The sequence below is a fragment of the Chenopodium album genome, chromosome 16 (genome assembly GCF_948465745.1).
Source record: "Chenopodium album chromosome 16, dcCheAlbu1.1, whole genome shotgun sequence".
Classification (NCBI taxonomy): Eukaryota; Viridiplantae; Streptophyta; class Magnoliopsida; order Caryophyllales; family Amaranthaceae; genus Chenopodium; species Chenopodium album.
Genome location: NC_137849.1, coordinates 5,481,294 through 5,491,959, shown reverse-complemented (window position 1 = coordinate 5,491,959; position 10,666 = coordinate 5,481,294). Strand labels below are relative to the sequence as shown.

Here is a 10,666-nt window from a genome sequence, read left to right as displayed (position 1 = left end):
ACAAAATTATATTTGCTGAACTTAAATTATTTTTACTGAACTTAAATTAATTTTGCTAAACAGAAATTATTTTTTTTTACTGATTTTCTATTATAATTCTTCTTTAAGAAAACTAAATTTTACTGAACTGAACTATTTTTACTGAACTTAAATTATTTTTAATAAACTAAAATTAATTTTACTGAATTGAACTAATTTTTACTGAACTGAATTTTTTTTTACTGAACAGGGCCTAAGTTGGCAATTAAAATTTTTGAATTTATGAACATGAATAACTATTGTTAATACAACTTGATTATTATAAGAGTTGTTATTGGAGTGATGGTTAAAGTTTGACTTTAATGAGTATGAGTTCATGGGTTCAGATACTATTGCTAATAAATTATTATTTTTTGTATGAAAATATTGATGATTGATAATAGTAGGTGACATGGCAACACGTGGCGAGATTAACAACACGTGGCAAAATTCATAAGATTTGTTATAGGAATGATGGTTAAAGTTTGACTTTAATGAGTATGAGGTCATGGGTTCGACCGTTCAAATACTATTGCTAACAAATTATTATTTTTTGTATGGAAACATTGATGATTGGTAATAGTAGGTGACATGGCAACACGTGACGAGATTAACAACATGTAGCAAATGCTTGCCATTGAGTTTATATATATATATATATATATATATATATATATATATATTGAGTCTGTCTCTTTCTCTTGTTAAGTCCTTTTAATGCTTAAAGCTAGAGACATTTTATCCTTTTAGCATAATTCCCATAATTTTTTTATTAGTATGCTTACATTGGTCATATTTTATGTAGTTACTCGTAATTGGACTAATTATATTAAGAAAATGATTAGGGCAAAAAATAAAGGTCAAGTTTTGAACAAAATTCACAATTTGCGTAAATTTTGAATTTTTTTAAAAAATCTTGATTAAGTAAAAATCTACAAATTTTGACATATATATTGTTTAGTTAATATGGTTATACATGTCAAAAAAAAATGGTTATAAGAAAATTTGAATTAAAGTCCTTTGATTAATTATAATCAGTGTCAACAAAATTGGACAACTTGATTAATATTGGTCGTCACGTTGAATATAATTAGAAGAAAGTAGATGGTTTTGATGAATTCGGTTAGAGTTGGAAAGCTCACTCCTATTTGATAAAATATGCTCAATTTTAACCAATTAACAAAAATATCTAAAAATTATTGAGCTGGCCAATCAACACTTCATAAAATGTGGTTTTGGCATCCATGCATGAGCCCAACTTTTCCTTGGTCCGTTTAATCACAGTGTACTATGTACGATCTTGTTCGTGCTCAATTTTAAACGGGATTCTAGTTATTTGAGCCGAGTCAATATATAATAGGCCAATCGAGTTAAAGATAGTGAATTTTCTCAAGTTGTGTTGTACATTTTACATATACTCCTAACAATTATCAAGTCTATGACGAGTGTCAAAGTTTTTTATACTCAATATAAATTTGGATATCGAATGCTCAAATCAAATGGAGCAAATCATAGTTATATTGTTAACAATTATGTGTTTTTTACTTAATTTGACAAGATACTACTTAAATTGTTAATTGATTGTATCATATAATTAATTTTTGTAAGGCATACAAGTGATTCAATTTTTTCGGCATATGGTTACCCAAATTCAATTTTAGTATTATGTGTAATTTTAATGGGTTATCTTAATGCAAATTCCTAATGTTAACAAACCTATTGATCCAACTCAAAAGTGAGGATTTTGGGACAGTTATGATGGATTGACTTTAAAAAAAACAATGTTTTATTTCCTAATTAATGATCTTAAGTATCAATAGTAATGGTTTTATGGAAATGTAAGGCTATACAGCATTGTGATAGACCAAAAGATCGATCTTAACTCTAGAATCCTAGAAACAACTTATATGCATGAAGTTGTCTAGCTACATGCCTTCTTGATAGAGCTAGCTTGAGTTGAGAAAATTGAGATATCAAGCACGAATTACTAAGATTAGGAGTATATAGGCATCCAATTTACTCACCCAAAGAGCTTAATTATTAGCTAATAGTTAGAGATTAGACTTTTTGAGTATGAAGTGGCTAAAGCCCAAACCAAGACGAGTATGAAGTGGCTAAAGCCCGAATCAAGATCTATAAATTCCAGTTATGAATCTTATTATCCTAGTTAGACTCATTTTCTCTAGCCAATTAGCCAAGAGCTTGACCAACGCCAAGAGCTTACCTGAGGAGCAAGTTGGCCATTAAGGTTCATGTCAGATTGTCAGGAACTAATTAACATGTCAAATGGTTCAAATCAAGTGAAGTGGTTGGTCTCAAAATACTCACCAAAATAAACTTCCCCGGTTCATTTTTACTTAATCTATTTCAGTTATCACGTTTGGTGATACATAAATTTAACCATCCATATCTTTCATTCTCCATAGCTATTATGATAGTAGACATTACTGAGACTATATACATTGACCCACATGAATATGCTTTCCTTGTGTATATACAATGAAAGATGGTCCAAGGACAATATGTAAATAATGCAAAAGCCAAACAAGAGAAAGAAAAAAAAAAAAAAGTCTTATAGAAGTCCGGTATTATACATCTGTGTTTGGACCAAACAATAGAATACATACTTGAGGAGTACTATTATCTTTGAATCACATTGCTCTTGTTATCACATACAAGAGAAACCTGATCGCCGGCTCTAATAAGTTCAATTTGATCAATTTCGGCTCCTTGTATTGACAATAGTTTAGTGCAATAGCATTGAAATTTTTTGCTACCAATTTCGAGTAGTTCCTCAATTGTGTCGGGCAACATGACGAGCTTCACAACCTCACTTTTTTCTGGGCATCTAAGTGTTATTCTAGCAGGTTGCTTTCCAGTCCTAATGGATTTGTCAACAAGAGCAGATGTTTCACCTGAAAAATAAGAGTTTTGTAATTTGGAACTCGCATAAAATGAAGTATACATGCTACTTTTTGAAAAGGGTTAGGTTCATTATTATTGTAAGACACATTTGTATTGGTACCAAATGTACTACGATACCCAGCTGGGGGATTTATGGCCTACAATACCATGTCAGTATGGTTCAGGCTGACATAAGGCCTACACCTTCCTGTAATAACCATCAAAGGAGAGTAACTAACAAGCATCCATGATAGCGGTCTAATATATAGTCTAACTCTTATTGGTGGTGATTGAGAATATACACATACATAATTGTAAGGATAATTACAAAAACACTCCTTATATTCTGCTTATATTCTCTACCATGCGGCCTTAGGATTGGTTCTTTCCCGTACCATTCTAAATTATCAATAAGTAGATAGGAATATGAACCTTCAACCTAGCTCATCTATATACAATCTAGGGTATCACAAAGGCTATGTCCAAAAAGTCCATGCAATTCATGTTTGAGAAATGGAGTAGAGATAAATATAGAAAGAAAAGATTATGCACCAATAATACTCACCTCTAGCAGAAGTAGATACAACTCCGAGCAGTTCGTTATGAAGTACATTACCACGATCTCTAGGGTGCTTGTGAACAATAGACATCTCATGTGAACTAAGAACTGGAGTAGCATCAAATAATGCTTTAATTTCTTCGTTCCCAGAAAGATCTACCATTATTCTTGGTGTCAGCCCATTTTCACCATCCTTGTCAATGTCAGCTCCTCACTCCAACAAGAACCTAACAATAGCAGGGTTTCCTCTGGAAACTGCAGCATGAAGTGGTGTAGTTCCGTTGCTTACAGGCAGCGTTACATTTCCACCATACCGCACAATATCTTGTAATAGCATTAGATTGCTTTGTTCAATAGCATAGAAAGCATATTGAGGCGCATCACAAGAAGCTAGAGTAGCGCCATGGTCTAAGAGTAACTTGATCAAGGACTCTGGATGCTTCTCCATTATTGCATACCATAATGGAACATTCCCTTTCGAGTCTATGAAAATACAATACAAACAAAAACAATCAGAGCCATAATCTCAAAGATGGGGCCGGCTACATATGTAAATACAATCATAAATTACAAATATCTATAATTGAAAAATCTGTAAATGAAGTCAACTAAAATTTGTCTTCATAAGATGTATAACTCTTTCATTGGTGTCAAGTTTGTCTCATCAATATCTTGATAACATCTTTTTTATAAAACAAGTGTGTACTTTTCTGGATCTGTTACTGCACGTAAGTTAGTGCATTATAACATGAATGTTGTAATAGCACCTAGAAGAGCTTTGTAATTAATCAAAAAATACCTTTAATGTTTGGATCTGCTCCGAATGCCAACAGGATAGCAACACAATTTTCATTTCCATTTGCAACTGCAATGTGCTGGAGAAGGAACAACAGAAAAAGAATGCAGAAAAGATTGAATATCAACATTCTACTTTCACAACCAATTCAATATCCAAAGATATATATAAGGAAATAATTTCAAAGAATATACAAGAGGTCGAGTTCTCGATAGCGGGTAGCATTATGTACATACTAGAGCAATGCGGTCTTCTGTGCCTCTTTCATTTGGATTGAAGCCTCGTTCTAACAGAAGTTGCAACAACCGCTTGTTTCCTCTTGCAGTTGCAAACAATAAACCAAGAGGCCAATCGATTTGACTTTGAGCTAACATTCTTTCAATGTCAATATATAGAGATTGCATCACTGGATGATCCTGTATATTCAAATGCTGTGCCAACAAGAAAATTGGTGTTAGTACTCTTACACATGCATGCTAAAGTACCAGTAATATGTTATGAAACATGCAAGAAAGATTAACGAAAAAATCAAGCAAGAATACAAATTTTACTTGGTTCACTAAAGATGAGTTAAATCATCCACAGATGACTGCGAGAAAAGAGTTTTATTGATCATATTACATATTACAAAGCAATGTAAAACCTAAAAAAAAAAAAAAAAAAAAAAAAGAAGCTAACAAAGTATTTGCTAATTACACAATGTAATATACGAATTATATAAAACCCATGTCATGATAATTATCTTGTTTTGCAATGTAATCAACATATAAAACCCATAACCCCATAATTCTGTACAAACCTCTAGGAGATTATTCATGATAATCTGTGCATCTCCAGCATTTTCTTGAACAAGATTCATAAGGACAGTACGATTTAAACGCAGCAGCTGGCACAGTCTCTTGGTGCGAACAGTAAAGGGTTGTGATCTGTAACAAACAACACCTAGCTCTCCACATACGTCTCCTGATTTAAGCTCTTTAACAACCTGTCGATTATATAAAATGAGGGCTTAAAAATATATTGAATTCGCAAATCAAACCCACAAAAAAATCTTGCCTCGTAGACTCCTTGTCTGCAAACAATTAAATTCTGCAAGGAATACAAGTTAAAAGCCAAAAATAATGTACGTGTTTAAATGTTATATGTTCTTTGAGGTAAAAATATGCAAGGATAACAATAACAATAATATGGGTAGTTCTCACCATTGCACCAGCGACTACCACATAAAGATCTGTAGGTGATTCATCCTGCAAAATTACATCTTCATTGGGAGGGAAGTACTCCACTTTCACCTCCGAAACCTTGTATTATGAGATGGTATTATTATAATACAATTCTAATCTATGTTAGTAAAGAGGCAACAATAAAACAAGAATACAAGGTGCGTGGTAAGGTGCATGTTGGAGGAATGGCTGATCAATCTTGTTCTTGATGCGCAGATGATTAAAGCTTGTCATTAGTCCATCTAACTAACTCCTTATAACCCCTCTGGAAGATGGCCTCTTAGGCTCTATTATATTCAGCTAATTTTGTGTGATCTTCAGTACTCAAACTATTCTAAACTCATATTATTTGAACTTCTTGGAGCAGAAGTTATTAGAAAGTGTGTCTGAAATTGTTTTTGTTGTATCATACGGAGTAAATTTTTATGTCCAAACTCATCTGAATTCACTTTTTTTTTTCTTAACCTCAATATTGACTTATTTAAACTTATTTGTATGAACTAACCAAGAAAAAAAATTTACTACATGGTGGTTTAGGTAACAACGTTATATGCAATTTTACTTATAACTTCTCATCACCGCTCTATATTTCCTCTTGGTAAATGGAAACACATGACATTAGATAATTATAAATGATTACAATGTTTCAAGATAAATCTGCATTAGCATACACATCAGCATGAAGTTTCTTAATAAAATTACTTATAATCTCATTAGCATTGCCTACCAAACAAGCCGTGAGAGATTAAAAGTGATGATCCAGGAAACATACCAGTTGGCAAAATACGTCATTTGATATCCCGCGAAACAAGTATACCTTATCAAGTAGTGAGTAGAAGAGAAAATGTGAAATACTTGATTTAATTGCCTTAGGAAAGGATTCAAAAACCTCTTGTTTTTGTAGTCCTTCTAAATCAACTCTGTATTTCAAGCACAAGTGACTAACTATTTGAGCTTGGAGGCAAACGGGAAGCCTATTGCTTTTAGCAAATTTCGAAGCAGCTTGAAGTTTGTTCCTCTAGCATTCAAGAACCCCATACATATGTAAGTCATATTTATCAGTTTAACTCTAATTCAATTGTGTTGAACTAACTAGGATATAATAAATCAGTTACGATCAGGAAACTTTTGCTAAAAAAAAGTGACCTCGATGTAAGCTAGATAAAATAGAAGAGGCAGTGGCCAAAGGTGTAAACATTGCAGGGTAAAAAGATTTTGAAGACAGGGATAGTTGGTCAAACATAGAATAATAAAGCAAAGTGAGTAGAACAAAAAGTTAAAATGTATACTTACGAAGTTCATGTTTACGCTGATCCGACGACTGACTAAGCTTGTCATAATTGCTACCCAATATATAAACAATCCAACACTAAAGATCATGTAAAAGATGACAAAGATCTTCTCCCTTGTATTCACAGGATGAATATCGCCATAGCCAACTTTCGTTAGCGTACTCATTGACCAGTACATGGATACCACATACATATGCCACACATTCTCGGTCTTGAAATTCTTCATTGAAAGAGCAATCCAAGTCTTTGTCGGATCATGGTAGGTGGTAGCCAGGATGTAATACACACATGCAGCACAATGTACCACAAAAATTGTAACCTACAAAAATGATAACATAAAATCTTGTTCAGGTTGGATTGTTATTTGTTATAACAGATGGTGGAGAGGCAAGGGGGAGAAACCCATTAACAATGCCACCTAAAGTAAGCTTTTATACTAATATCAACTATCTATTGCCCCTATTGGAGGACTGGAGGAGTAGCCTACTTGAGTTATAAAGTGAAAGGTTTTTACTTTATCTTTCAGCGTGGGACACCTAAGCCTCACTTCAATTTAACAGTGTATTAAATGATTAAGAGAATACTGGCAATGAAAACTTCCAATACCACTTACGAAAATCGCTTTGCAGATTCGAATGAAACTGTAATTAAACATTCGGTCTTTCTCCAACCTGTAAATGAACAAACTAAGTTAAATACAAGTACTTCCTCTGTTTTCTTTTGTGCACAACATACACTTTTGCACACTTCAAGGAGGAGTGAGCAGTAGCACAAGTGTTTATTGTACACACTTCAGTCAATAATTAGCCTTAGTCGAAAAAAAGATTACCTGGAAAATATTTTACTAACTTTACTAAGACGCCAAAGACGAAGCATAGTGTTAAGTCCATAGGCATGGACATTGTCCGGAAGTATTGTCACCACAAGTTCTGAAGGGATGATCGATATAAAATCGAAAATAAACCAGGTTCTTATGTATCGCCAAGCAATCTTCTTTCGCTCATTCGCTGTAATATAAGAGTATCTATCGATGTAGATGTAGGCGACAGAGTTTAAAAAGATATCAATGGCAAAAAATCCATTTACAATGTTATCGGCGATAGCAAGGCCTCTAATTGATGGTTTTTCTAAGAAACCAAACTCGAACAAAGATGTCCATGCTGTGTACAAAACCAACATTGCCAAAAACATTTCCCATGCTCTACATGCATTTAAAAAAAAATGAGTGTTAGATTATGCAATTCCAATACATGTAGTTGCCAAATTATTTAAAGAAGAAATGTACATGATTGCTAATGGTCTCTTGTCACAGGAAAGACCAAAAGCAACAAGTGATTCCCTATCTCATGGAAAGAGCCACGAGCCAGAACCATAAGGAGATACATAAAATAAAATAATAAACAATGCTTATCAAAAGAAGCCATTGGAAATGAAGCCTCGAAGAAGCTAGGATCGGCAAGTGTACAACTTTGATCAATGAATAGTCAAATACACCAAAGACAAACGGCGAACCAAAGAAGACAAAGATAATGAACTCACAACAAGTAATTAAAGGTGGAGCAACCCGGAACACTTCAAACAGCATAAAACCTCCTTATTCCTTAAGTTGCTTTCTATTTTCAATATATTGCTAGGAAAAGAAGAATAAAAAAAACCCAACCCTCACCCCTAATCTACAATTACGCTTAATTGAGACTAAAATCACAAAACAATCAAACAAAACTTCAATAAGAACAATTACTTCAACAACTTGAACGAAAAGGGGATCAAAACTTAAGAGATTATATGAATTAATGAACAAATTTTTTTTAACAAAAATAGCTCAAAAACAACAATTTACAAGAAGACAAGACAAACATACAAACAAAATCCAATTTAATTCCTGATAAGTGAAAAGTAAACAACAAAATTTGCAAAATGAAATTAATCAATCACATTTAAAAGGCAAATTCAAGAATACATAAGTAGATAAATACAAATATCCAACAAATTAGCAGAAGGTAAATCACTAAATCAAAGTAAACCCATTAATATAGCTATTAATTACACCCAATTACAAGAAAAAAAAAGGGAAATTTGAAAATGAAAGATTGACAAAGAAAGACAAAAATCAACAAGAACACTCTTGCTTAGATTGCAAGAACAAATTGTCTTAGAAAATCAGGGAAAACAATCAACAAATGCAGGGCCAAAAACATTGAATATCTTAAATACCCAAAAAATGAGAAAAGAATTTACCTTTGAAACGCCATTGAAGAATTGAAGGAGGGAGAAAGAAGTAGGCATGGTGAAGTGGCGGAGAGAGGAGGAGTGTAGGAAGAAAACCCCCTCAATTGAGATCATTTTTCTTTACCTTTTTTTTTTTACATCTATTTTTTCTCTACTTAAGAGCGGGTCTTTCTCTCTCTAGAGTAACGACTATAGTACTATGGACTTATGGAGTATCATAGTTGCTAAATTACGAACTACTTCCTCCGTCTCTAATTGTTTGTTTCATATGAGTATTCATTTTCTATTTTATTAATTTAAGATCGTGTTTAGTTCACTTTTTCTTATTTAATTGATTTGATTGTCTGATTTAATCAAGTTTTAACTTTATAAATGCTAATCTGTAAGGAATAAATATATAAAGTGTGGTCTTGTTAAATTCATAATAAATATGTGCTTTAATTTTTGCGACAGTAAAGCACTGGTCTTAAATAGAGAGTATCAATAGTGGAGAGCATTTTAAACGGGGGTTCTTAATCTCTCTCCTATTCCACATCATTAACAACTCTTAATAAGAGTCAATGAGTCACCCTTCATATAACCAAGTGAATACACTAGCTCCTACTTAAGAGTTACTTTTGCTAGTTTTGTACAGATTTTTTACATATATAAAATTGCATGCAAAATACAACAATAGTAGTAATAGTCATTTTTTGCTTAGTCAACATATCGATCTCTTATTTACATAAGTTGTGTCTTCATCAATTGTAAACTCCAAACTAGAAACTCCCATTTCGTTACCTCTTAAATTTTCTCACTCTTTAGGAAGCACCTAAAAATCCCCATAATTAATGCTCTAAAGTATAGAAATTATTAAGAAACACCCTTATATTGAAAATGAGAAATATCAATAGGGAGGATAAAGGGAACATCATACATTCATAGTTTCATAAGAAGGTAGGTTTTGATAAATCGATCAGACACTCAATCCTAAATTTTAGGCACGGTAAGCTTGGGTTAAATTCTCATTTAATCCACTTCAAGATGATTTTCCTTGTCCGGTTGCCCCCCCCCCTCCTCCCTCAAGATGGATGTTTGTATTATTAGGTGGCTCACTAGCACATCATGCACCACATGCAATTAAGTCGTGCTTGACTACATGTGATTCATTTATGAAAGATTATTGGTACGAGCTGAGTCCAGCATGATATAACTATGTCTTGGCTCAAACTACGCAAAGTTCGCTTATGCCAAAACTGAAAACCCTAAGCATAGTATTTGTAAGGGGGAAATACTTTTGTAGGTTGCATATGATAAGCTCTAATAATGATTCTAGGCTCAACGCATTAGCTCAAGCTATACTTGTAAGTTCGCAGTTAACATAAACAACCAATGCGGATATTATTAGAAAATCAGAAATTTGAAGCCCTAATTTCACCAACAAATTGCGGAAAATAAATTTAAAAGATGAATCAATCCAAGATCGAAAAAAAAAATCTCTAGAATTTAGAGAGGCTCTGATACCATGTTAAACTCAAGAAATATGGGAGAAAACGGCTTAACATTTTGCATTGATAATTATCACATATATATACACAATACATTAGGAAACCTAATTAGCCTAAAACTCCTAATAAGATAAACTTAACATAAATACAACCAAAGA

General features: G+C 32.9%; 1 pseudogene across 1 annotated transcript; it reads right to left on the bottom strand.

Moving 5' to 3' along the window:
• Positions 1-2,572: 2,572 nt before the first annotated feature.
• LOC145584760 (potassium channel AKT1-like) lies at positions 2,573-9,259 on the bottom strand (annotated as a pseudogene). The gene is made up of 11 exons (XR_014100408.1): positions 9,031-9,259; positions 7,622-7,993; positions 7,406-7,463; positions 6,794-7,111; positions 6,273-6,518; positions 5,480-5,578; positions 5,077-5,262; positions 4,514-4,708; positions 4,281-4,356; positions 3,488-3,964; positions 2,573-2,933 (listed from the first exon to the last, which is right to left on the bottom strand). The product of XR_014100408.1 is annotated as a potassium channel AKT1-like (transcript).
• Between the last annotated feature and the right edge of the window lie 1,407 nt (positions 9,260-10,666).